The 27,803-nt window shown below is 46.2% G+C and overlaps 1 long non-coding RNA gene across 1 annotated transcript; it reads left to right on the top strand.

Moving 5' to 3' along the window:
* Positions 1 to 138: 138 nt before the first annotated feature.
* LOC131081014 (uncharacterized) lies at positions 139 to 27,722 on the top strand. Its single transcript, XR_009114237.1, has 6 exons — positions 139 to 200; positions 15,207 to 15,291; positions 16,279 to 16,393; positions 22,846 to 22,927; positions 24,200 to 24,308; positions 27,642 to 27,722. It is a non-coding gene; the product is annotated as an uncharacterized LOC131081014 (long non-coding RNA).
* Positions 27,723 to 27,803: the final 81 nt, after the last annotated feature.

Below are 27,803 nucleotides of genomic sequence, written 5' to 3'. Positions count from 1 at the left end.
CCGGACCCGCCGGGCGCCCAGCCGCAGCCGCCGCCGCGGGGCGGGCGCGGAGGGGCGCGGAGCGGAGCGCAGGAGCGCAGGAGCGGCGGCGCGGCGGGGCGCCCCGGCGGGCGCGGAGCCGGGCGCGGTCGGCGGCGGCGGCGGCGGACGGGGCCGGGCAGCGGCTGCCCTCTCGGCTGGGGAAATCCTTTCCGGATCCTGTAAGTTTGTTACGGGCGGGCGGAGGTCCCGCGGGGCAGCGCCCGGGGGTGCGCGGCCTCCCCTCCGCCCCCGGCCCTTCCCCACCCACCGCCGCGCTGGGGCCCGGGGTCCCTGTGCCCCGGCCATGGCCGTCCTCTCCAGGCCGGGGAACCTGCCGTCCGCTCCCAGTCAGTCTCACTCGGTCCCGCATGATTTATTGTTTCAGCTGCTGGAATGACATGCGGCTCTGCAGGGCAGGGGAGCAACCCTCCCCTTCTCCCCAAAAACCTCCTCCTAAACAAACCCGGGCCAGCCAGGGCTCCTGGAGGGGGCCCCGCGAAGTTGTGTGCGTGTGTGTGTGTCGGGCTGCCAACCTGAAGGACTTTTCTGGGGAGAGGAAGGGAAGCAGGGAGAGAAGCTCTTTTATTTCACTGCTTGTTTTGATGGTCGCTCCCAGGAGGCTGCGATTTTCTGCTGCCTAGTTAGTGCCCCTTAATCCTGACTCGGGAGTGACTCAGTCGACGCTTGCGAGCGCTGATTATTTTTTTTTTTTTTTATCGGGGGAGGCAGTGGTTCAGACGGGGCCGGGGCGTAGCGGTCGAGGTACCGGCGAGAGGAAAATGCAGCACTGCGGCCGCGGCGAGGGGGAAGCCAAGGGGGGGAGAAAGGGAGAGCCGGGGGCAGGTAAAGGAGAACCCATCGCGTTGGTCTCGTCAGGCTTTTTATGTTATTAATACAACGATATAACTGCATTTTTGTCAGTCTGCAAGGGCAAGGGCTGACAAATTTGCACGGATGCTATCTTTAAAAACACATCTATCTTCCTCCTTCCTTCCTCTCCTCTTTCTTTCTTCCTCTCTTTCTTTAGTCACGATTTCCCGGGATAAATGAATGCGCATTTGATGGGTGTGTAAGATGTGGCCCATCCGGCTGGCGTAACAGAGCTCTGTGGATGCGGTGCGTGCTGTACCGGCCGTGATAACAAACAAGTGGCAAGTGATGTTTTTTAGTTGCTTGGATTGGCTTAAGAAGTCGAGGGGGTATTTAATTAGTGGTCCAAAATACTGCTTCGGCTTCCAAGCTAAACTTCCGGCGACCCCTCTCACGATTTATTTTGCATAAACACCGAGGCTGGATGAGGGAAAGGTGAAATACCAACAATTTTAAAATTAGTTAAAAAAAAAAAAAAAAAAAAAAAAAAAAAAGAAAGAAAAAGTGAGAAAAGGAATGCAGCTCGCCTCCGCCGTGGGGTGACGGCTTGGGAAGCAGAAAACTTTCCCGAGGAGGTGAGGAAGCCGCAGCCGCCTCCCGGCTGGGCTGGGCTGCTTTCCCCCATCCCTCTGGGTCTGCTGGCAGCTCCCGCCAGTCGAAAGTTACCTGCTCTGCAGCAGCAGCAGCCGTGCAGTCGCTTGCTCCTGAATTAAACACAACTCTTAATGATGTAGCATTATCAACAAGGGACACTTGATTGACTGATCTAGGTATGATATATGTGCTTGGCGTCTAAATTAAATATTAAGTGAAATACTTAGCTCTAATTAGAAATCGTAACCTAGCGATGAAAACTTGAAGAAACAAATTGCGGGGGGAGGAGGGGACAGGCTTTAAACGCTGCGGAGAGGAAAGTAGCGGTGATGTGTACAGAGTCTGACATATTAGCAACAAGCAGCAACTTCGAAATGATTGACGTGTCATTAAAGCCATCAGGCTGATTTTAATAAATCTTCAAGGGAAAAAAAGGAAAGAAAAGCGAAGAAAAGTGCGGAACCTCGCAGACAGGTTATTTATCAATCGGCGCATTAAATCCGAGAGAAACACAATTAGAGTGGCGGAGAAGGAGGGAAGGCGGGGGTAAATCTGTTGACGAATTCAGCAAATAAAGGTCCGTAAAACAGCGACCATCCAGCTCGGGGCTTCTCTGGGAGATGGAGATGTCAGAGCCAGATGCCTTCTCCCCCGAGTGTGCCTTCCCAAGGTAAACAAGCACACAGTTGTCTCAACTTTCTCCTTTAGTACAAAGTTCCTGGTGCGACGGAAAATTTGAATATTTTATCAGTCTCTTGTAGTGACCCTCATTAGGTGGGCATCCTGCTAAGGCCTTGGCGTTACAAGAAAGCTGCCCAATCAGAGCATTTGCACGCCTTGTTAGCGATGGTTAATGAAGCTTCCCCATGCACTCAAAGAAAGGCCCCCTCGATGTAGATTTACCTTATGTCAACTCGTTACTTCTAATGAATCGCATCAAAATTCTTCCCTGAATGGGGCCGAGGCGCCCGGACCGGGATCCCCTCCCCGCCCGGCGGAGCCCACCCCTGCCACCGCCGGCACTTTAGCGGAGGAGCCGGCCCCGAGGTGACCAGGCGCAGCTCGGCGGTGGGGAGGGGGACACGGGGCCGAGGGAGGGACGGCGCGGAGAGCGCGGCCGGCGGCGGCGGGGGCAGCGCAGCCCGCGGGGGGAGAGAGAGCTCGGCCCGGCCGCGGCCGCGGAGGCTCCGCTGCCGGCAGGTACACGCTCGCCGCTCGCCTCTCATCTCCAGGCTCCCCCCCAGCCCAACCCCCCAGCTCCCCGTCCCTCCGGGCTGGCATTTTAAAATCAATTAGTATTTTCAATTCTTGAGGTGAATTATTCAAACAAATGTTTGGGAGACCCTGAGGGAGAATTTGGCCGTGACAAAAGGTTTGATTAGCTTTATTTCCCCCCAAAAGCAACAAAGGCGTAGGGCTGCGAGAACAATCCGCTACATCAGGGCATGTTCAATTAAATGAAAGTCATTAGCTTCGCCGTGAAAGCACTACCTTTAAAATCAGATGGGGCGGGCGGGAAGGGGGGAGTGGGTGTACTCTGATAATTGTGGCTGGAGGATTTAACACTCCCCCTCCCCCTATACACACAAAGCCCTCCAAAAAGAAGAAGAAGGGAGGGCGGGGGGGACCCAAACCCAACACTTCACCCTTTGGAAATTTGTGCTCAGTCTAAACAATAGGAAGCCCATAATGCAGATTATAACACTCACTGACTCGAATCCATTATCTGCCCTCCACACTGTCTATATATTGATTTCCATATACTTTCTATTGCTCTCAATGACTGAGCAAAGCTCCAGTTAAGAGCCCGCGACACACAGGAGCGCTGCTTGAACTACATCTCACCAATACAAGCCGGAGCCGGTTGTAAACACGAAATGCTCCCACTTTCCCGGTGTAGCTGCGAACAAGCACACTAGCACCCCTCCAGCCCCGCAAGGGAGCCGGGCAGAGCCGGTGGCTGCCCCGGGCCCCCTCCGGCCGCGGGGAGCGTGCGGGTGTCCCCCGGAGCCGCGGCCGGGAGCACGCCCGTGCCCACGGGAGGGATCCCGGGCTCCCCGTCCCGAGAGCGGGGCCGCAGGCGGGGAAGGGGCTCTGGGTCCCCGCGGGGCGGGCAGAGCCGGGGGCTCAGCTCCCCGCCCGTGGCCCTCGGCCAGCAGCCCCTCTGCCCGAGACCTGAGCTCTTAATGAGGGATGGCGGTGATTTCCTTAACTTTGGGAGCCAACAGAGCAGAACTTTCCCAAGGCAGGATGCTCCGGACGGTAAGTTTGATATTTAGATTAAGATCACTTCCTCACGGGCTCCTGCGGTGTGCGTGCGGGTATGTGAATGTGAGGAAGAGGAGGAGAGGGAGCAAGCTCAGCTCCAAGTGACCATAAGAGAGAGAAGGAACCACCAAGAGCACGACTTGATTTTTTTGGGGAAGCGCTCCTGAAGGGAGGTGTGCTGGGAGCAGGAGGCCGCCGAGGCTGAGGCGGGGAGCTCAGTCCAGCTGCCCCTGTCTCTTTGCAACCTTCCTCCGCAGGGCACCGCTCCATGCGGAGGGCAAGCAGGTATCGAGAGGGTTAAAGTGCCGGGAGAGAAGTAGAAATTTGGAAGCGAATATGTGTTGGGGGGAGGGGGAGTAAAGCGGTTATTCTGCTGCTGTAAAGACCCCAAATAATCCACTTGGAACCTGTATAGATCGGAGAGATCCGGGACAGCGTCTTAAATGGTCACATCTCTCCCCCTCCGCCCCCCCCCCTTTACTTTAATGAAGGTTGTTAATTTGCTTCGAGGCAGTGCTCTGGGTTGATAAGTCCTCCCCAGCTAATATGTTAAAGTTTAAATACCAGCAGGTGCAAATTCACTCTACTCAAGGCTATAAAAATAATGCCGAAATTCAAGAGCACAAGAAGTCAGCCTTTGTATTGTGATTTATAAAAGGGAAATTGCCCTATACATAGCCAACTATTTACCAAAAAAACCCAACCCCCAAAGCCCTGAAAGTGCTAAACTCTTCTTAATGATGCCGAAGGTGAAGTTGTTTCATATTGGACAAAATGGGAATTATTCTTTGTCATGTAAATCACCCTTCACTTGACCTCAGGTTAGAGGATAATGTTCATTCTTAGTTCACACTAAAACTTATTTAAATTAGAGAGCCTGAAGAATCATTTCACCAAATCCGTGTAATAAAGTGAAGAGGACTTAGGGATCTTCATTCAAAAAACCCATGGGTTAGGAACGTGTACTTTAAAAATTGGTATTTGCCGCAAACCTCGAGGATTAGGGAGTTTTTATTTAATCAAGTTATGCTCCTTGGATTTACTGAGAAATGTGTATATAATTTCGTGTAACAAGATTAAAAGAAAGGAAAAGATATGAATCAAAGGAGCTATAGATACACAAAAGACCTCCAAGTAACAATTACTGTAATACATATTTTAAAATAGGAAAAGAAATGAAAAGATATTGAACAATTGGGTAAAACAGAAATGAAGGTTTGATAAAGAAGATGCAGCTTGCGGTGCTATTTCATTCCATAAATATACTTTTGGCGTGGAGTGACAGGATGTGTTATTTTGACACAAAATGAAAGCGTTACTGCAGATACAGAGACACAGATATACACGAAGACAGCTGTATACACTCATTTATAAATTAGTGGGTGCACGTGGAAGGAAATCTGAGCGTCTCTACTTTCCAAAGCAGCGCTGAAAAATATCCCATAGGTGAGGTGCCGGGCTGAGGTAGGTTTAATATTGAAGCGCTAGAGATTATTGGAAATCAAATAAAAATTCGACAGGCACAGACCCATTAGAGGATTTAGTGGTGAGGAGGGAGAGATTTTCCAGGGCTTTTGTTGCTAATGTTTCAATGCTAGGCGCTAACTTTAAGAAAAGTGTCAGTAGAATAACAAATTGAGGGCATGAAAGGCCACGGAGAGAAAGCAAGCAAGGATGCTCTTGACTTCTTAGCAGTTGCTTAGAAAGGATCTCGAGCTTAATGTGGGGACTCAATCAGCGGCGAGCACAAAGATGGGCACGGCGGAGTTGGGCTCAGCACGTGCACTCTGCTCCAGTCGCTCAGCGAGCGCCGGGCGGGGCGGGGGTGGCCGCGGCCGCGGAGCCCCCCGGGCAGCGCCCCCCGCACCGGGCAGAGCCCCCCGCACCCCGCACCGGGCTGTGCCCCTGCACCCCGCACCGGGCAGCGCCCCCCGCACCGGGCAGCGCCCCCCGCACCCCGCAGCGGGCAGCGCCCCCCGCACCGGGCTGTGCCCCCCGCACTCCGCACCGGGCAGCGCCCCCCGCACCGGGCTGTGCCCCCCGCACCCCGCACCGGGCAGCGCCCCCCGCACCGGGCAGCGCCCCCCGCACCCCGCACCGGGCAGCGCCCCCCGCACCGGGATGTGCCCCCCGCACTCCGCACCGGGCAGCGCCCCCCGCACCCCGCACCGGGCTGTGCCCCCCGCACCGGGCAGAGCCCCCCGCACCGGGCAGCGCCCCCCGCACCCCGCACCGGGCTGTGCCCCCCGCACCCCGCACCGGGCTGCGCCCCCCGCACCGGGCAGAGCCCCCCGCACCGGGCTGTGCCCCCCGCATCCCGCACCGGGCTGTGCCCCCCGCATCCCGCACCGGGCAGAGCCCCCCGCACCGCCGGCAGCACCCTCCCCTCCCGCAGCCGGCCCCGCGCTGCCGCCGCGGGTGCGCACACGGCGGGCGCACCACGCCGGGGGCTGCGCTGAACCCGGGCCCCTCTTTCCCTCCGCGGCAGGGCGGGGAAAAGCCGCCTGCCCGGGACAGGCGCGGGGGCCGAGATGGGGGACTGGATAGAGCGCGACTTGTCCCTTTCCTGGAGCGCTAGCAGTGGGTTTTGTTAAAAGGCTCTGTCATCAAATTCCGTCTTTCTGCGAGAAACAGCCGATTTTAAAGCCCGTCTGTAGAGATTTTTAACAGCTTAACGAAATATCAGAGATAAGGGAAACCTGGGAGATGCTCCCAGGACATCAGACCTTAATGTGCTCCTTCAGCGGAGGAGGGAGCTCCATTCTGTACCCTGTACGTATTATACTGCAGACAGGGTTCGATATATACTCTATTTAATCTTGCTCTGTGACAGAGCTGTTTAAGTGTATACCATGCCTATGTTCTTTGTATCAAGACCAAAAGGATGCATTGTTGAAAGAAAACTATTCAAAATCTTTCATCTGATAGAAACGATCCAGCAACTGTGAGGCAGCTACAGCACAATGGTTCTGTCTGCATAATAGGTATCTCATAAAAATACAGCATGTCATTGCAACAAAAAGTTAAAAGTCTTAAATGCATCCATCTTATATATTGCATGAAGTCAATAATATTCTAACCTCTCCTGCACCCCGCCATTAAATGGTACACGGCACTTTAAAATCGAGGGCATTGTGATTGAAATCCCAGTCTCTAGCAGAGAAAGAGGGGAGCAAGGTAAGTTAGCGAGGACCATTACGGATGTAATGACCTTAGGGTAAATATTCATTAGGAAGAAGGGATTCCTCTTCTAATACCCAGTCTATTTTCTTTGGAATGCAATATCACGGAGAATAATGTGGTAGCAAGTCCCAAGATTTAAAAGGAGATTATTACCAAGTGTGTTGAGAAGAGTTTGGGAGATCCTTTTTTTTTTTTTTTTTTTTTTTTTTTTTTTTTTTTTTCCCCACACACACTTTTCTCAAGTGGGACGGAAATGCCAAGAATAGCAATTTTTAAAATCACCTTTCTAATTTTATTCGGAAAGCTAGAGAAGCTTGCTCCTTGCTTAGCCCCCGGCAGCAGAAAGAAGAGAACATTTAAACAGCTCGGTGAGCAGCCCTGCCTCTCTTTTCCCTTGGTAGGTGCACTTAGACGGCGGCAAGAGAGCCCGCACCCCGCCGGGGACAGAGTTTGCCTCCTGAACCACACTTCTCTTACTGAAGAACAGCAGCTCCGACCTCCACACCAACCGGGACTGCCGCTTTGAAGTAGCTGCGAACAGTGCTCCCGTGTCTCAACATGGTCACGTAGGAGATTTGAGCCTTTTAATTTCCAGACACAAGGAATAAGTCCCTCGGAGCGCCGGGCTGGCTTAGGTGGTCGATTGCTGGGTGTTTTGGTCAGAGTTCTTGATTTATTTTTTTTCTTTCTAATAAGACAGCGAGGGAAGATGGGGTAGGATTCCCCGGCAGACACAGAAGCCTGAAGGGGAAGAGAAAGCCTGGCCGGGCACATTTGGCCGCGGGGACCCGCCCGAGCGGCTCTGCTGTCCCGGCGGGATGGCGGCCGGGCCCGAGCCCCGGCCCTGCGCGGCAGCCAAGGGCGCGTCGCCCGGTGTGACCTTCAGGGAGCACATTTCCACTGCTGAGCACCGGGAAAAGGGCTCCTCTCGCTCGCAGGCGCCATGTTACCGCCGGGAGCCGGGGCTGGGCCGGGGGAGGGCGGGTGCGCGGTTAGTGAGTTTTACGCAGTTGTTAATTCAGACTGGACGCGCACTCCATAAAAAGAGGGGAAAAAAAAAAAAAAGAGTACTTTGGGATTATTCTTTTCTTCTTAGCCCCCCCTGCTATCCTCCCTTTTCCAACTCCCCTCGAGGGGATGCGCTTTGTAACACTGATGCCTGCTCTGGGACCCTCCGGAGCATCCTCCCCCTCCCGCCCGCTGGAAAGGGGGGGATCCCCGAGGGCTGTCACGGGCTGTCACGGGGACCCTGCCCAAGGCCCCGACACTCGCCTTGCCGGGGGCCCCAGGCACCGCCGGCAGCGCCCGGGAGCGCCCAGCTTCCCCCATCCTGCTGCTAGCTGGGGAGGGACTGGGAAAACTCCCTCAGCCTCGCTCCCTGTTAGCGCTGGGAAGGCTATGAGGCTCAAAATCAGAAAACACTCCCAACACCTCTTTTCCCCCGTGCAAAATTATTTCCTAAGCAGTGAGTCTGCGCTTTGCTGAGCTCTCTGCTCCCTCACTTCTCACAGAGACCTGCTCCTTAGTCAAGGCGCTCTTTTGTCTTTCCCCCTGCTTTTTTTTTTCTTTTTATTGTGAGAAAAACTAACCAACCCCACCCAGAACCCGACAACAACAACTTCTGTAGCTGTGCAGAAGTGGAAGAAGCAGGGCCGCGATCGCGGCAGGGCACAGAGAAGCCGGACAGAGCCGCTCCTCCCCTGGGCCGCAGGGCCGGTGCCGTCCCAAGGATTCAAGTCCTCTCAGGATTTGGGAACAAAGGCAGCCCAGCCCAGCTCCGCCACGCACGAATCTCCATTGTAATCCTGGGCTTATCCTTTCCCCCCCCTCCCTTTCTTCATTTGCCCTGTTTTCCAGCCTGCGGTTCCTGAAGGTCAGATGGAGAGGTCATAGCTCTGCATCCCCTATAAATAGATTTTGATATTTAGACAGCTATTGCTACTCGATATTAACTTACAGGATAATGGCGAGAGATACCGTATGCGCTGAACCTGTTATTCACGAGTGAGCAGCATCTGTCGAATACAATTCTCGTCTTTTTGCCCTGTTTGGCTGTAGCACACATCAATAGGGCGAAGGACGTCTTGAGGCTGGGGCAGGGACGGGGAGCAGGACGGCTCTGCGGGGGCAAAAGTTGCGAGTACAGTGCTGAAACTCTACGAGGACTTAGAGAGCCTAAGTCAGGAGCCAGGTCGGTGCAGACCGGCTCTGAGCAAGTGCAGGACCCATTCAAGAGCGGCAAAGATTCCAGCGGGCTTTTTGACACTTCACATTAAAATATAATGAATGCTGCTGAGGTGGAAGGGTCTCCCCTCCGCACATTCGCAGCCCGATTTCCCCTATTTCTGACTTTTAAAATCATGGGTTCCAGGTGGATCTGGACCAGAGGCTCAGAGCTCATCACTAACCCTTTCGCTGTTTACAGAGTGTTGAAGAGAAGGCAAGGTATTCAAATGTGGGCTATACTTTGAAGGGAACACTAAGAGTTCTCATTTCCTTTTCACAGAGCATCCCCTCTTCTGGCTGTTCCCAAATCCTCTGCCTTTCGCCACCTGCGAGGCAGAAAGGCCTTTACACTCCTAGGTCCTCCGTCCTGGGTGCCGACACTTTACTTGGCAGTGCGATTAAAATGAAATTCACGGCCGGGACCGTGGCTGGGGCTTCAGGGCAAGCCCCCCCGCAGCCGGGATGCGCCGGTCGGGGTCAGCCAGCGCTTTGGGAGCTGGGGGAACTGGCGGGCAGCGGCCGAGGCCGTGCCCCGCGGGACGGGGAGAGGAGTCCGGCCAGGATAAAAACACCATTTCTCCCTCGTTGTGCTGGCTCACGCGTGGGTCCTGCTCCTTCTGCAAAACGATTCCCCTTATCGCTGTCGAGACCGCGGCTCTAGAAACTAGTTGTGATCAAGATCCTGTGTAGCAGGAGCGGGAAGTGCGGAAGCGTTTCCATCAGCTTACCTGGGCATGGAGGGAATGGGGGCAGCGTCGTGAAAGGCGCCGATTGTGTGTGGATTTTGAGGTTAAAAAGAGGTAACCTGGGGAAGGGGAGGGAGGAAAGGCTCTGAGTGGCTTAATTTAATCAATAAAATGTCTGAAATAGTTGTCGAGATTTGATTTTCGAGTTTGCTGGTTTAACTTGCCGTGTAATGCTCATGTGTAACATCTGGTACTGCGCGTGTACAGCTGCGCTTTGGGGGTGGCGTGCGCTTTATTTTGAGAGAAGGGATAATTGCCAAGGAAGAGAAAAAGAGGCAGTTTTAAGATGCTGCGACTTCCTAGAGCCTTGCGGGTTTACAACCAGCTCGGCAGCAGTGAAACAAACTTGCTGTCAAAGTTTACCGACGCTCAGTGAGGAGGAGCGCTTCTCGCCGCCCGGCAGGGGACCCGGGGGCTTTGTTCCGCGGGGAGCGAAGCCCCGGGAGCTGCCAGGGCTGCCCGCTGTCCCCGGGCGGCAGGCAGGCTGGCCGGAGGGCTGGCGGAGCGCTGTCCCGGCCGGGCAGTGTCCCGGTTCTCTCCCGGGCCGGCCCGGGGCAGCCGAGCCGCGCTCCGCCCGCCGGGAGAGGCGGCGGCGCTTGTGCCCACCGCCCGACGGAAGGGGCAGACGCGACTTCTCTGGGTGTTTGTATGGCTCGCCTGCGAGGGAAGGCGCCGTCTCTTCCCCCCTCGGCCTCCTCGGCCCGTCTCTTCTCCCGGGAGCTCCGGAGGGAGCCGGGGGCCGGCGCTGTGCAGCCCGGGCGTACAGGGACCGTGCGGGGGGACGGCGCTGCCCCCCGGAGCGGCAGCCCCAGGGCTGCAGGGCAGAGGTCTTGCGCTCCCTCCATCTCGGGGCTCTCTTTGACCCCATGAGCTGCTTAGGGCGAGCTCTTAGGACAGTTTTTCCCTAAGAAAAATGCGAGTTATTGTGAGGTGCGGTCCCCATGCATTTTTAACCATAGTGATTACTAAATTAATAGCAGGCCCTAAGACAGATGTCAAAACGTCTTGAAAATGTTTATCTGTGAATAATTGAGAAGGTGGTAAGACGCATTATCTGATTGTATAATGAAATATGTATGAGGAACAGCTGTTTGCAATAGTCACCTCCCGTTGTTTCATTAGCCTAGAGCCTCCTCTTTAAGGGAGCGCTTCCCTGAAGTTGGCCATTCAGCCTCCGCCGCTTCCACCGGCGCCGGCGGCCGAGCCGGAGCCGCAGCGGGGAGAGGCGAACCCGGGGCTGTCCCCAGGCCGGTCACGGGCCCTCCCCGCGGCATTTCTCACTGCTGCTCTGCTCCGAGGGCGGCGGGAGGAGGCGCGGATGGGGTCCGAGGATGTCCTGCCGGGCAGTCTCAGCCTGAAGAGGACGCCCTGAGAGGAAGGATCCTAGATGCTCGTCTCGGAAGCACAGCAAACAGCCATTTATTAAGATTTCATGCCAAGCAGCGATGCCTCGACTGCTTAGCGTTGACATAAACTTCCAGACGTCGAGCATATGCTGTTGCACAGCATTGTTTATGTGTGGTACCAGATGTTGCTTTGCATCCTATTGTCTGGAGACAATGTTTAGTTCAGGTTAAAATATCTTTACTTAAACTGCTCAGTTGGCCATTGTGTGAGCATTAGTGAAGTGTCATGGAGAGGTAATGGGAAGTCCGGGAAGGTTAGCTCTCCGAGCATGGCCAGAAGGTCCCTGGTTCATGGTGGGGTTACAGCCACCACTGTCATCTTTTGTTTTCCCTCCTCAGAGAACCCTTGTCCTTCCTCTAAAAGGATGTGCCCCGCTCTCATTCCCTTCGGAGTTTTCTCCACCGTTTCATGAAGCGGCCCGATGTTTGTTTTTCCAGTTCCCCTAAATCGCCCCAAAGAGGAAAGCAAAGCACGCTCCTGCGTCACCGCCACCCCAGCCGGGCCGGGCCGGGCCGGGCGGAGCCGGGATGCTGGCGCCGGGGGGAACCGGGCCGGGAGCAGAGTTCACGCCCGAGCCAAGCCGGTGGCTCCCTCCCCCCGAAACGCCCGGCTGAGCCTCCTTCCCTCCTTCTCTCCTTCCCTCCTTCCCTCCTTCCCTTCTTCCCTTCTTCCCTCCTTCTCTCCTTCCCTCCTTCCCTCCTTCCCTCCTTCCCTTCTTCCCTCCTTCTCTCCTTCCCTTCTTCCCTCCTTCCCTCCTTCCCTCCTTCCCTCCTTCCCTGCTTCCCTCCTTCCCTCCGTCCGTCCGGGCCGGGCAGCCCCCTCCCGCCTGGAGCCTTTTCTTCCCTTTAACCCCGCAGTTTGGGCCGGCCGCGGCTGCTGACCTGTGGCAGGACTTTTGCTCCGGGAGAGAGGGGAAAAAAGCTATAGACTTTAATCGGATTTCTCCCCAAACACTCGTGGTATGTTGTTGTTATGCATCTATATGGAGATCATTATTTATAAATGAGCGAGTACGATCAGTCGCAAAGACTTTAAGAGCCCGGATTTGTGTCACTGAGTTGAGGGCGGGGTGGCGTGGCTTGGCGGGGTGGTGGCCGAGCGGGATGTCACCTGTCCCCCCGCTTGCCCTGAAGCCACCCCGGCACCCCGGGCGAGTTCCCCCCGGTGCGGGCCCGGGGCTGCCCCCGCCTGCTCCGCGCTCTCTCCTGCTCGACACAACGCAGGCAGGTTTCCCCGTGTACCAGGTGCCCCTGAAGAGTGGAGGAGAGGTGAGAACATTTTCCAGCAGCAGCAGCAGCAGGTTTTGTTGGTCACTGTAGTCCCTACCTCTCCTGCTCCCCGACATTTGTGAAGCCGCTCCAGGGCACAGTTAACATCTCTCTAAAAGCTCGAATTAAACAAAAAGCCGCATTGTGCATTTCAGCATCGAAAGCGAGGGTTTGCAAAGTGATGCACCGAATAATGTAGATGTGTTTGTGCGATTTTCAGCATTTTTGCCTGTGCATAATCCCTTATGCCTTTTATTACAGCCCTACACATTACAGTTCATCTGTAAAGATACTGCTTCAGAGGGACCTGTTGCACACAGTGATGGTAATTAGTAACCTTGGTAACAGTTTTAAATAAAGGTTATAACAATGATGTCAACTGTTTTTATTCATCATACCGTAAATGGGGTCTCAATATTATTGTGCCGGTAGAGGACAGTGTTTAAGAAACAGTTATGAGGTTCCACTTTACTTATTATAGTGCGAGTTATCACTTTTTACCTTGCCCTTAAGTAAACATGATCGTGGTTCTAAATAGTATAAAGATTTTCAAAATGCTGAGGACTCTGTAAACTTTAATCTTCTGAATGAGGTAGATGTTATTATGAATTAGACTTATCTGGCTCCAAGTACCCTTATGAAGAACACTGTAGTCTTCCAGAGAAATACCTCAGAATTAGTACTGCTTAGAAACCGTAATGAGCAATGTTAGCAGTGGCTATACCATTAGCCTTCTGCACAGGCTATCTCCTCTATTAAACCTTACAGAAAATGCTCACAAGCTGAAAGCTAAATTGAATATAATTGCTTTTATTTACCTATTGCTTTCATATAATTAAAATATTTTTAGTTACATTTATGAAACAGCATCCACTTCGAGTATTACCTGCCACATCTATTAATCCATTTTTCTGTATTAACTACACCACCATTAGCTATTGAAATATGTAGATACACACATATGTATTACCTATATTGTCTTTGTCAAGATATGTTTTAGTTCTCATTAACAAAAAATATTCTTGTGGAAGAATCTCTGAAGCATGTTTTTCATGCACATTTATTAATAATCATAGTTGTCAAGAATTAGATACGCACAGATTGCAAACGGAAGGATAATATTATATGCAAAATGAAATATAGAGTAGAATTGAGTATAACTATTTTTCCTCCTTAAAATAAAAAATTTACAGAGTGAAAAACTGAGCTATTTAGCTTACTTAAAAGATGGCTTTGTTGGTTTAATTATACTGTAGTTATTTTATAAATATGTTTCACAAGAAGCTTGCCATATTGAATGTCAATGAAGCCTGTAAAGAAAAGACTTACAAAAGCTAATGCATACCAAATACCAAATTTTAGTCATTAGCATTCCTATTTATTACAAACTAGAGGAACCTATTAACAGACAAGAATTTGTGTTTAGCTAGCATTACAATGTTTAGCCATTAAAATAAAAAAGGGCAAAAACTTACAATCTTCTTCTCCTGCCCTTTAGAATTATATCTTCCTTTTACTCAGACAAATGCATCAAAAAACCTGATAACAGAAACTGTGATTCTTCATTATTGCCATCTGTACCAGAGCAAAACCATTACTGTTTTATTCAGGCAACATTTCTACTTTTTTCAAAGGACCAGGGCTGTCTGATCATGCAATTCAAACATTTTGCACGTACCTTAGCACCTGCATTGGAAGGACTTCTGGCCAAGGGGAAGCACGGGCAGGTTTTGGGCTGATTCATGCCTACAGGGTCAAGCCTGGGGGCTGCCAGGCCTGATCCAGCATCAGTAGGCACTTCTCTATCACATTCAGTGGTTTAGGTCAATCTGGGGTGTGGATAGCCGCTTTCGTGCTTAGGATGGAGGAAGGAAGGACTAAACCATTCATGAGGTTAAGCAGGCTGCTAACCAGAAGTTTCTTTTCCAGTGCTTGTCGCAAAATCAGCATATTTATTCACGTGCTGCCAATTTGTTCAAGAATTTATTTGAAATCTCTTGGCCAAGCGTTTCTACCTTTCAAATACCCTTTGAGAAATTGTATTTTTGTCTCTTTTGAAGACGAGTGTGTGAAAATGTATTACCCCTCAGAATTTCTGAAAAACAGTTAGGCATGTTATTATGTAACATATTAAATTTCAACTATAAATTATAAATAAGCTTACTTGTGTTTTCCACCAAACTGCACACTTTTGTGTAAAAAGAGAAGTTTTTGGGGATATTCATGATGGAGTAACAAACTGATAGATCTTTTCCCTTTTGTTGCATCCCACACGGTCCTTGCCTTCTCAGCTTGTGGGTGAGCATCACTCCTAGAGACCCTGTTGCGTGTATTCAAATTGACAGAGAGATTCAAAACAAGACCAAAGAAGCAGCAAAACATCTACAGAACTTCTGTATGACAGATGCTGTCAAATGCCTGTTTTGCCTCAAAGATTACTTCAGTTTTCAAAGAATGGGGAGGGAGAGGAGTGGAGAGCGGTTCAGAAAAGTTCAATCCATCTGTTTAATCTTTGTTTTCCAATTTTCATTGTTAATTTCTAAACCAGGCTTTACACTTAATTTAATAAAGTGTTTGGTTTGACTAATAGGGATCACTTTTGGTTTTGATTTTGCAGGAATAGAGTGAAGACTGGTACAAAGAAAATTCACTGTATAAACATCCTGCCCAAGAAAGGAAGGTTCGCCCATACTCCATCTACAGGATTTGTAAGTACAAGAAATTTGTTCTCTTCAAAGATTTAAACTCCTTGGCTTTAGGATGCCATCATAGGGCTGGTTGTTTATAGCTTTTACACGAACATATGGTGAGAAGTTTGACTGAAATAGTTCTACAAACAGCATATCTTAGCATGTATGAAATATTTTGAATAAAGGAGTTCCTGTGTGACCCAATTTATGTGATCCACGTTGCTGCTTTTCACTAATGAAAACAAAACTGATCTGAAATTTGCATGAGTGTGATGTCTGGGGATAACAGTCTCATGAAATCAAAATGATGCAGGCTGTCTCTGATTTTGCTAAGATAAATTAGAATTTGGGAGGAAGAATCTCATGGAAAATTAAATATAAAAGCAGACAGAGTTTCTGAAATTTTAAGAACCACTATATTTTCCTGGGAGATTTTTTTTGAGTCATAAATTTTAAGTTTATAATCAATGAAGAACAGTGGTTCAGGAGGCTGCAGACAGCACAGATTCAAATAAGCCTGAAGGAATCTTTATATTGTCTCTCAAGTATTGTAACTTTCACAAGGAGGGCTTTTTCTAGGTCAGCATGTCTGTAACCCAAAATGGAGCTGATCCATAGATCTACAACTCAGACGCTGCCACAAAGATAGATGTCTTGCAGGTCTTTCACTTACACATGCTAGATAGATACTGTTAGAAGTTTTTTGGCAGAAAAGCTTTAATTTGCAATATTTCTGCCGATCAAACCCAAACTGATTTAACTCTAAGTCCTGTTGCTAGAATGGCAAATGTATTTAAAGGAGAAATGGTAGTAATGCAATAGTTCTGATAGTGAGGTTCAGACAAAAAAAAAGAGCAGCCCTATGGAAGAAAAAGTGGTCTGATGAATCACTTCTTTGTTCATACTGTCCCTTTAAAACAAAGCAGAACACAAATGTTTGAACAAAAATGCTTCAGTTGTTGCACTCTCAGCAATGCTTTCTCTTTCTCACCTTAAACCATCCAGAGTCCTTTGTAGCCACATACAGTATGCGACAGAACAATTTGGAAAAGATTCATCTATCAAGTTTAACAACTTTCTGGTGTAACTTCAGAGAGGTTTATTGCTTATTCATGTGGAAGTGAGTACACCCAACTTGTTTTGCCTGGTTTTGCTACTTTTGCTGGTTTGCAGGCTGTTCTGGTAGCTGCAAATGGCTTCTCAAGTGACATTTGCTGACATTCAGTAGTGTATATTTATCAGTATTCTTCACCTCACTTCTATACGTGTAATCTATTTTATTTTGTTCTTCATAGCAACCTCCTTTCCACTGTCCATGGCCTGAAAATGATAAATGGCACAGTGGCATATTTCCCTAGCTGCACTAAAATGTCACTGTGAAAAATCTTTAATGGGCTAAGTGTAGCTTTTCAGGTTATGACTTGTCAAGTTATGGAGAAATTCTAGAGTTTCTCCCTAATCCACCATTCTTTGGTACCACAGCACTGTCGGCAGAGACTAATTATAAGTTACACCAGTCAGAGCAGGGCAAGAGTAAATGAAGTAGAAACTGTTTGATCAAGGCTCATTTATACTTGCTTTCTGCACTTGTGCTGTGTTACCTGATGTGCTCTGTGCAGGCTGATGCTGGATGTGCCTTACTGCTCATGTATGAATATGCACGCATGCTGAGGTCTAGGTTATTGCAAAGAATTTGCTTATCACTGCAGCACTGGACATGTTTATACTGCTCCTGCATCTGGGAGTGCTGAGGGAAACCCTCCAGGCAGGCCAAAGTAATGGAATGCTCTAAGAAAGGGTCTCTGGTGGCACCTGTGGTTAAAATGAACACTAACCGGAAATAAACAGGTGAGAGCACCTAGTGTTACCATCCTCATTTAGTTTAGGTAACAAAATAGGTCAAGAGAGGCTGACTTAGATTTTAAAGCAGCCTCAATGTACCTGCCCTGGACTCAGGGATCTAGAAGACTATTCTGCTTTAGGTTTTCTATTCCTTTTCCAGCAGTTCTTCATCAACTTTTTGGACAAAATGCTCAAGTCGAGAATATAGAACAGTTTTTGTGAACATTCACCCTAAATCTGACTGCAGACGGTACTTGGGTGTCACTTTTCCTTAGTTTTCCCTGCCTTTGCAATGAATACTTAAAAGAAACATCTTAGTTCCTTAGCTCTTTAAAAAGAAACCTACTTCCTTGTTCTATGATCATAAAGCATCATGCCCAGATTTCCTCCCATCGAAGAGCTAGAAAGCACAAAAGGAACTAAATGCTACAACCAACAAGAACATTTGTTCTGCAGCAAATGGTGAATGGTGTAATTTATCTGACAAAGAGGGCATTTTTGGCACCGAGGGACAACAGCAATTCTTTAGATCATGCCATGAAGTAGGAAGTAGCTGAAATTATTTTTATATAATTGATTTTTCTATTACTTGCATTTAACGGGTATTTTTTTATCAGTGAGGGCAAGAGTTTGTAAATCTTGATATGACATACAAGTCCTGTGCCCTCTTATATCTGTTCCACAGTATCCATATTTCACTCTTAGGACTTAAGTGTTCACATAATCCATGATCACTTCCTGCAAGGATGTGACTTTAAGTCCCTATGCCTAAAAAATGTGCTCAGTGGGGAAAAATCTCTTATCTGACTAACTTCAAAATCATGTCAGTCTTAGGAAATGTCATGAGTCCATCAGCTTTCCCAATTAACATTTTCAGTGCTTATTTACTGTGTAGACATAGATCACCCACTTTAGAACACAGTTTAGACCTCACTTTGTTTCCAAGAGAAAGTTTAAGAGGAAGAAACATCTTCTAGTAGAATAGCTGAAAGCAACATCTGGAGGAGGGTTTTTGTATACAAGGGAGGATTTGTGTCTGAAAGCTTTTTCCCTCCTAGTTAAAACAGTTGGTCTAAGAGAAAATATTGCCTTTTCCAGCAGTTTTTATTATATTCTTAGACCATACTACTAAAACAGCCAACAGTATTACCATGCTTTGCTTGTCCGGAAGGGGTGAAAAATAAACTTTAAATGCTTTTGAAATGAAGCCCTATTATGCTTTTAAGTCCTTGGCTAATTATCTGCAGTTGACACTCTCCTGGAAGCCAGCAGAGGCTCTGTGCTTGGATCTAGAAATTCTAAAATTTATAGGCTTTTCCCTAGCACTGCTCCTAGAGGACAAGCAAAGGCTTTTCTCCAGTTCACTCTGCAGCCCTCAGGTTACCCTGAGTTCAGTTTGCTGCACTTACTACCTGTCCTGGTGAAAGCCAGAGGAGTAAGTTCTGCTACCACCATGGTCAAGCATCCCAGGAGCTCTAAAGAGCCTTGGGGTTTTCTACAGTTTCAAAGGCAATTACTCCCCACTCAGAGGAGTGTAAATTCTGCCACTGACTGGGGTCTGAACATGGCTCATGTTCATGAGAGTTTAGCTTGCAATGTTCTGGTGCTACACCATCCTTCAGGAACACCTCTGCCTGCTCCACAGGCATGAGGCCACATCAACCTGCTCTTTGCACTTCTTCAGAGACATTCACCAAAAACTCTCTGGGTCAGAGGAAGCAGATCAGCATTGAGCCTTCATGCATAACTTGCCAGTTTGGCACCTATTTTTTTTTTCCCCAGCATGGCATTGCAAGGGATTCAGCTTTTCACATCTATTTATTTAGTTTGACTGCTTATGGCCTTTCTAATGCAACTGTCTTCTGTGTGTCCAAATGCCACGGGGGATGGTTTGGCTTTGTGAAAAGATGGTGGAAAAAAGGAAATAAAGCAGCTTCCCTAAGGGCTTATTCATAAGACACACTGCTGCTTGTGGCTTATTTCCCACGGAGGACAAAATTTCTCCTAGTATTTGACATATATGAAGATACCACCCCTGCTCTTTGCCAGCATCAAAAGGGAGGATGTACTCAAAGATCTCAAGCTGCATGCAGAGACTATCAACAGCTTCAGATTAAGCACAGCCAACATCACTGGGACCAAACTGGATATTGTATTATTGTCCTTTTTATCATCCTTTTTATTCTTGTGTGTGTGTTCAATAGTTCACTTGAAAAAGAAAACACTGAAATAAAAACCACACACATTTTTCCTACCAAAGTGGTCTACCTGACAATAAAATTCAAGTACTTCTTTCTAAAAGGTGTTTCAGAAAGCACTGAAGATAGAGCAAGGAAAAGAAAAAATTCATACTGGCCTTTTCAAAAACACTTGCCTGATACCCAGTTTTACTGAATTTTAGTAGGAGCAGAGCTAAGGCATGACCACAGTCCAGAGCAATTTCACACCAATAAGCATGGGTAGATTTCCTGGTGAACATTTAGGGTGTGGCAGACCCTCTCCTGTATCCTTGCTAGATTACAGGCTAAATTGAGGCCAAGTTTCTGCTCTGCTCCCTAATACATATTATGGGTGCAATCATCTCTGTGTAAATCCCTTTGTGGATTTGGGCCTGAGTGTTTTTGAAAATCCCACCCACATGGGACACCCGTAGGTCAAATGAAAAATTGCATAAGCTGTTAACTAAAGCTATAGCTTATAAAAAGTTACCCACAAGAAAGGTACACAGGTTAGTGCTGCTCCAGGGCATCCTTAAGTCACACTTCAGCAAGTTATAAAGTTATCTTTGGAGAGCAATCAGACCAAGTTGTCAGTCCTGTAAGGACAGATTTATGTGTCTCTGACATGTCAGTTGTTGTCTTTGCCACTTCATTGCGGCTATGATATTTCAGCAGGAGGTAACCACTGCTATTCCCCTGCCTGAACATCCACAGAACTTTCTTCTGTAAACATTTATTACCCTGGATATTTTCCCATCACCGGACTGCATCTCTGAATTCATCTACATGTTTTTTTAACTCTCACTCACAGGTCAGTGCTTATTTGTCTCAAATTTTTCTCATTTTAATCTGCATTTATGTAGCAGACAGTTCACAGCCAAACATTTTTTCCCCCAAAACACTTCATACTTTGTTGGTGGTTTTAGTGATATAATTTAAAAGAACACAGTTTTTTTGTTTGTTGCTGAGGAAGTAACACAGGCCATCACCTTGCACTGGAAAAGTTACTTACTGTCTTCATCGTGAAGGGGCCTAATCAAGAAGTTTGTTAGTAATCTGTACGTTTGATGCAATATTGTCATTGAGCTTACCTCCAGAGTTGGGCTTGCTATACTCTCCTGAAATACTGCTCTGCAAGTTGGAAAGATGATTTGTTCTGGCTGAGTCTAAAGTGAGCAACTAGAGAATGGAAACTCTCAAGGTGAGCTTATGTTTTTGGCCTTAATTCTCCTGGGAGGTGAGCACAGTGGCAGTGCCAGCACCATGCAGCAGACTGTGTCCTGACTGCTGCTACCCTGGAGCCCGGATCCTCATCCCAGCTCCACAGCCTGCACACAGAGTTGGTGTTTGGTAGACAGAAGCTGGAGACAGAGCAGCGCATGACCCAGTACAAATCTGTAGCCTAAGAGACATGGTCCTCTCAATATTGTTAACTTTTGTACAAAATGCCCCCTGGAGACACATTTACAGAGTTGCCATTTCAGCAAATGACATTTTGCATATTCTTCGGAGCTGCCACATGGGAATGCAGTCGCACTCAGCTCAAAGTGACCATGGGGATTGAACGTGACTCAGCTGCTCTCTGGATTACTCACACAGGGTATTTTATGGCAGCAGACACTGAGAGGAGCTGAAGTGGGGCTAGAAAATGGAGAAAAGACATCTTCCCTTCAGCACTGCCATTTTGGTAATGCTGCAATGTTCTGTCCAGGTAGCAGCTTATACTGGTGCATAGTGGAGATCAGCTTTGTAACAACAGAACCTTCTTTGTAAAAATCAGTATTTCTCAAGTGTTTCTCTCTTTAGTGTATTTCATCAGAATTAATACTCAGAAGCTACTAAAGAAATGTTCTAAAAACTGTAGTGATATTACTTCAAGTTCCTGGTTATTTCTCTTCTCTCGTTAGAGCATATCAAAACTTAACTGAGTCCCATATCACCTTCCCCTAATTCTCTACTTTAATGTCCTGCTTTCTTTACTGATTTTTTTACTATTTCTTTTGAATTCCTGATCTGATAATTCCCTTTGACCACACCTACCTGCTGTGGTCTCCTTCTTCATGCTGGGGACAGCTTGGTTTTTTTCCTAATTACCAGAAGGCCTTCCTATTTATCTTTTTAATTATTTTAAAAATAAAATCTCTTTCTCTTTGTCATTAAGGCTCATCAGATATCTGGTCATGATTTGTTCTGAAGTTGTCTCCTTTAGACTGTAAGTGTTTTACAATTTAAAATACATCTGATCTCACTGTTAACAGCAGGCAGGGTTTGGAGCAGAACCAAGTTAGGCCAAGTAAATCTACCCATGAAACTTCTCAGCGTTCCACTGATGCTCCAGTGCTCTCTTGCAGCAAACATAAGTGCTTTTAGAAGGCCTGGTTTTAGTACAAACAAACAAACAAACAAACAAACAAACAAACAAACAAACAAACACAGCTCTCACCAAAAGAACACGTGATCTCCCCATGCATACTTGGGTTCAAATTCCTGACCTGCTGTCTCTCTAACTGCAGAGGACTGTGTCAATTCATCCACAGCCTGATAGTTATCCTTGGGCAAGGTGCACTCCACAGTTCCTCCTGGAGGGGATCTACTTCCTTTAACAAAGCATTCTTCAGAGTCATTATCTGAATTTGCTTCCTCATATATTGGGTGAGCATCCCCACAACTGCACTGCAGAACTGCGCTGAAACTGAGCTGCACTTCCTAATGAAAATTCATTTCATTGCAAAATTCCCAATCAGCTCTAATTTGGAAGCCCCAGCTGAGCTCCTGCTGTGAGATATATCATAAGAGACAGATCTTGCTGTGAAGGGCTGGCAGGTTGGAGAGATGAGGGCTGAGAAGAAAAGCACAACAGAAAGGTGAAATGGCTTCCTCGGAATCACGCAATGGGTCAGTGGCGGTTTTGGGTCCTCTCAGTGCCAGCCACAGCCCATGCTACCTCTCACATCCTGAGCTTACAGACAGACTCAGCTTTCCCTGGTCATCTTTTCGTTAACTAGATTATTCTTGCATGTAGGTTAATGCTTGGGTGCACAAGTTCAGCAGTTTTGAACCTTGCATACAAAGCATCATGTATGTGTATATGGCACCATCAAAAAATTTGAGGTAACAGATAACAAAGATGTCACATAAAATGCTTAAAAGCCAGACCCTATTGCAGCAGAATAGGCAAGAGAACAAAGAAAATCAAGTATAAGACAAGCTAAAGTCTGTCAGCTGCTCTGAGCAAGGTAAGAAATACCATGTGAATTTCACAGTTTGGGAAATCTGGCATAAAATGGTGCACTTGAGCTTGTACAGGTTGTTATGCCAATGGTATGGTTTGAATGTGATCCCTTACTTAAACTTTTTCAGATGCTTCCCAGATCTCTAAGACTACAAAAATTTTTAGTTTTAAAGCATTTTTATTTTTTCTTCTGGCCTTACACTGACTAGGAACAGAATTAGAGACGACTTGTTGTACAATATGAATAGTATACCGTTGTATTTTGTTTATTTTTCCTAGGAGCTTTCTGAAACTAAAATTTCTTTTTGAGGACAGCTGGTCCATGCCCCTGAGGAAAAAAGATGCTTATGTCAAGGCTGAGGTTAATGATTTTAATTTACAGTTTTTGTGGGAATATTGTTTTGATTCTGCAGATATCGCTGTCTCTCCATTGTTTTAAAAAAGCAGCAATACTTAAATAAGGCTTTACATCTTATTACCCCAAAACACATTTAATTTTGTTTGACTAGATCATGTCAGTATGTTAATAGAATAATTGTTATTCCAAACATGCTTGGTGAACTTGAATACCAAAGTGAAGTTTATATGTTTAATCAAATATATTCAGTAATTCCAGTGGAAAATGCAGAAGTGTTTTCTGTCAATATTTTCTTGACTTTTGAAATGAGTATACATTGACCAAATTGTCATTCCTGTGGATCTATTTTCTATCCATATCCAAGCAACTGAATTTTTTTGTACGACTGTTTACAATGGCTGAAAAGGGGAAAAAAAATCCCACAAGGTCACATTGGCAATACTTCTGCTGGAAGTGCTTTTACAGGTATGTGATCAAGGGAAGGAAACATCTTACAGATTTTCAAGCCATGAGTTGTCAGATGGGTCATAAAACCAGCTGCAGTTCCCAAAACTGTACTGTATTTTTGGATGTATTATAAAAAGGCTGCCATTTCTCTTTTTTGTCTCTCATGCAACACTTCATCTTTCATTCTGCATGAGATGATGACTTAAATCTCATCTGGTTTCTTCAGAGAGCTTCAAAAGAGAAAAAAAGGCTTAAAAATATGACTTGACAAAAAGCCTATCCATAGTGCTATCTGGTTTAGAAACCAAGCAGGGACCTTGGGGTGAGAGCTGCCCATGGAATGGTGCTGTGCAGGCATGGCCAAGTGGCAGGACAACATGGTATGAACGGGAACAGGAGCTCTGGGAGCAGTGGAGACTCTGAGAGGACACTTGAAGAGACATCACAGAAGTGGGATATGAAATGGAAGGATCTGAGGAAGAATGATCTTGAGGGCACAGGAGCAGAACAGGGAAATGCAAAGAGCCTGTAGGACCAAGAGGGAATTAAGGGATCCTATGGAGCTCCTTGCTGCTGTTGACCCAGCTACCTCTCAGGACAACATTGTGGGAAGGTGCCCAAAGGGAATTTGTAGAATGTGGTTTGAAAACTTTCTATATATTTATCACTAAACTCTCCACATTTTCTTGAAGCAACTTTCTCCAGCAGTGACTGCTTACAGGCCCAACCAGGAGAGAATATTTGGATGGATTTTTGTTGGGTGGCGTGGCTGGCAGGTGAAGGCAGCGCCGCTGAGCTCAAGTGTATCATGTTTGCAATTTGTTTCAGGACTGACCCTGAACCTTCCAGGCCCTGGAAGATTTTCTGTCCTCAGGGAACGTGAGGAAGTGTGGACACAAAGGGAGAGACTTGAACTATTTCTCCAGGAAGAAAAGATGTAAATATTTTTGTATATTGGCTGACGGTTTTTAAAGATTTTGCTAAATAGTATGGTTTTATTACTTCTAATAGTAGAAAAACAAGCTGTCCTAGGATCACAGTTGTTACACATTTCCTCAGATTATCTTAGTTGGAAACCTCATTTGAGATAAGACATTCTTCTTTTCAGCGGTATAGCTCCTGTTAAGTTATTATAGAATTAAGGAAGTGATTTTATTGTTAAAAAACAGTAAAATATAATCCAACGCTTTCACCACATTCAAAAATGCTGTAGAACTGCTGATGGAAGTGTGTTATTCTTGCTTCTAGACAAAGAATATCAAAAAAGATTGTTTAATATGAAAATTCACCTTTCCCAATTATATGTATTTTCAAACTTACAGTGTATTCAGAGTATTTTGTGTAGCTTCTCCGCTCTGAAAAATCCATGGACAAATTTTCACGGAGAAAGTTAGATATAGATGATACAGATATAGCTATATCTATTTTTCTTTTAGGTGGAAGTGGCAGCTGAACAAAGCCTGCTCTCTCAACGAAGCGGCGAAGCAGCAGTATAGGGCCAGGGCTGGAAGTCCTTCTGCTGTAAATCCACACCAATCCAACTAAGACCAAGCACTTGTGAATATTAAATTCACACTAGTGTAGCTGAGAGTAGAAATGGCCTTTGTTTTTGAAACCCTTGGAGTCTGAAGTGAAAAAAAAAAAAAGGAGCAGGGTTTAACCTTTAAACCTTTCACTGACCTTTAAGCAGTACTTTGGATTATATCTGCCCTTGTTAATCTGAAGCCACTTGCAAACATAACTGGCATTCCTGTTTTTTAAGTATACTCTACATACATTATAGAATGGGCTAGCAATTGAAAAGTTTGTCTCCTGTTCATTGTGTCTTTATCACCTTTTAAAGTGATGCTTATCTTTGTAAACAAAATTTCATAGTAAGCAGCAACACAAGAAATGCTTTGTGTCAAAATACATCATGTAAATGATGGCCAGGCTTAGATCTGTACTCTTGAAAATGCAAACCCACATGTTGATCAAGACAATAAGTTTTGTAGAATTCCTGTATTAATGTAGAACTCAACAAGGGCCAGTTTTGTTGGCACCTCTTTCTATCACAGGTGAGTAAAAACTTCTGCAGCATCTGGCCAGACTGTTATTTTTCCTTCTTTGGCTTTTCTTTCTTTCTTTCACACTATTCACATCACTTCTTTGCATGCACTTTTTTCTCACATACCTTCCCCATACATATCTTCATTTTGGTCTATTAAATCCAAACTACAGGTACAAATGACTTTAAATGAACCATGAATTTATCTTGGACGAGATCTCACTGTTCTCATAATCTAAACAGAGTTTTAATTAACACTAGAAACATCTACTTCTTGATATAAATAAAATAGTCTAAAACTGGTGATTGTAATTTCCCCTTTTCATTCACACAATGATTGCAAAATGTCTTGCCATTCACATGGAAATTTTTCTTCTAAGTACGTCTGTCTTTAGAGGAACAATGTCATGGGCAGAGCACAAATTTATAGAGGATGTATATGTTTAAGAAACAGCAGCTATTTCATATTCTGCGTCCATCATTTGAATCAAGAATTTTCCTGCTGGATTGTTACAGTAATACAGAGGAACTGATGCACTGCCCCTTACATTCAAGCTACTTTTCAAGTGCAGAAATACTGGCCTTAGAAATTGACAAAATTACAGACAAGTTATTTTGCCTTGAAGTATGAAATGCTGGAAATTGCTGAGACAACTTAGCACAGTAGAGAGAGTCAGGCTGAATCAGTGTGAGGAACACCATTGTAGGTTTAGAAGGATAAACACATGGGATTTGTTTTCTTGAAAATTTTACCAGGACTTGACATTGTAAAGACATTGAGTGTCATAGGCTTTTAAAGAAATGAAGAGTTGATAAGCTGAGAGCAAACACTGAAAGGTCTTGTGATGTAGCTGGTGAAAAGCACCTGTTTTTTATGGTGGATATTTATTTGAATATGTAAAGTACTATACATTTCTTTTATCATCTCCTCATCTCTTGCTGTTGCATGTTGGAGAATTACTAAATCTCTGGAGAGAGATCAGATCTGTAAAAGTTGTCAGTTGTTAAGACAAGGTATTCAGTGAATAAATGAATTATTGTACTGAAGTCCTTTATTGAATATTCCTGTGTCACTGCTTTAGTTAAGTATCAAGAACACAGGCATTTAACAATATTACTTTAAATTCAAAATGCCTTGAAAGTAGTGAGATTCAATTTGCAAATGTAACCAAGAATAAAACATGTGCCTTGGATTACATGTCACTTCTTGGGATGTTTTGACATAACACATTTAGAAAATACTTTCCTGTGAGAGAAATGAGTAAAATAAATTTCAGTTGTCTGTGACTTCTAACAGTCCAGTTCTTGGTTAGTTTGTTCCCTGCATCACAGCAAGCTCTAGCTGACGTGCTCACTTGTGTATCAGTGTGGAGGCCAACTGCTCAAGGCTAAAGTGCTATTGTGCTCCTTGTGTGAATAATCCTGTTAGCAGCAAGGGAACACAGGCATGGAAAAAGCATAAAATGGTCAGAAGTGGGAAATAATCTGACTTCCTTCTCTTTTCTAGAGATGATCTGTGCAGTGTTTTTAGACAGATCTCTTGTGTGATGGTACCAACATCTTCAAAGACTCCATCTTTTTATCTCCTCTCAGGGGTACCAAAATCACACCAGCTCTTCTATGTGTGTTCAGATGGGCACACTTAGAAAAGTAGATAAGCAAATCCATTCAATAATCTGTCATCTTCATTTCCAAAATATTGGTACCAAGATAGAAAATATACAACAGAGAGGTACTTTCCTCTGTGTCTTTCATGAAAACACACTTACTCTAGAAATTCAGTATATAAGGACCACAGACCATTGTTCCCAAAGAGCAAGCATGTCAAAATGGAAAATATACACCAGAAATTTAGTATTGAATCTACTTTTATTAAATATAGTTACATTAATTACAGTTTTCAGTATTGAATTTAAGTATTATGTATAGTATTACATTTAACAAAATAATCCAAGTATACAATTCCTACTGGAGAGCTATGCTTAAATTTTCCACTCATATTTGTGGGACTTGCAGAAATCCAAGAATGGCAGTTTTGGGTTTACTAACAAAATGTCACAATTAAACATATCCAGGTCAGGTAACACTGCCTGTAACCTTTTAGTATGTTATGTTAATAGTAACATTTTCAGAACAGCGTGATTAGTTCACTTATCATATCACCTGCCCACCCATCTAGGCCAGGCAAATACTAAAATAAAAAAATATTGTTACCTTTTGCAGGGCACCTGTTCTTAGCACATGATGAGAGGATTGTGAAGACAGTGATGGAACATACATCAAAAACCTGTTGCTTCATGCTCTGTGACACATTTGCTGTACCAGGAATGAAACAGAGAGAAGGAATTTGACTGCTGGAATTATGAAATCCAGAACCTGGTTCTA

This window comes from Melospiza georgiana, chromosome 3, assembly GCF_028018845.1.
Source record: "Melospiza georgiana isolate bMelGeo1 chromosome 3, bMelGeo1.pri, whole genome shotgun sequence".
NCBI lineage: Eukaryota > Metazoa > Chordata > Aves > Passeriformes > Passerellidae > Melospiza > Melospiza georgiana.
This window is presented reverse-complemented; position numbering and strand designations above follow the sequence as displayed.